This window comes from Penaeus monodon, chromosome 25, assembly GCF_015228065.2.
Source record: "Penaeus monodon isolate SGIC_2016 chromosome 25, NSTDA_Pmon_1, whole genome shotgun sequence".
Lineage (NCBI taxonomy): Eukaryota > Metazoa > Arthropoda > Malacostraca > Decapoda > Penaeidae > Penaeus > Penaeus monodon.
Genome location: NC_051410.1, coordinates 14,348,191 through 14,348,713, shown reverse-complemented (window position 1 = coordinate 14,348,713; position 523 = coordinate 14,348,191).

Below are 523 nucleotides of genomic sequence, written 5' to 3'. Positions count from 1 at the left end.
GCAATAGCAATGCTATTATATTTTTTATGAAGTACGAATCTAATAAAGCCGTTTCTTTTTTCAACTTTTAGTCATTGTTTGTTACTCTTTACTTGATGGTCATCTTGGAAACATATAGTAAATATATACAGTTCGTTCACAGCTGACTTTTTTGCGTTTTTGCATTGCGTGCGACACGTGTAACCAAATCCAAATAAAGGTAAAGAAATGCTTTAGAAATACCTCCTTTTATTTGTCATTAGGATTGCCAAGCAACGTGGAGGTGACATGCTTCCCCTCTGTTGCATCTTGCCCTAAAGCTTAACAACCCAGTGTCATGTGCAGCGATGGAAAGAACTTTCCCTTTTGGAAAAAAAAAATCCTACGGCCTAAGCGAGGAGGCCTAACATATTCTTGCTTTGAAAAACTAATTTCTCTTGAATGCAGCAATGTTCTGTCACACAGTACTCAACAGCTGGTTCATAACTTTATTTTTTTCTTTACTAAAAAGTTATGAAATAACTAATCCCTAGATTACAAGGTG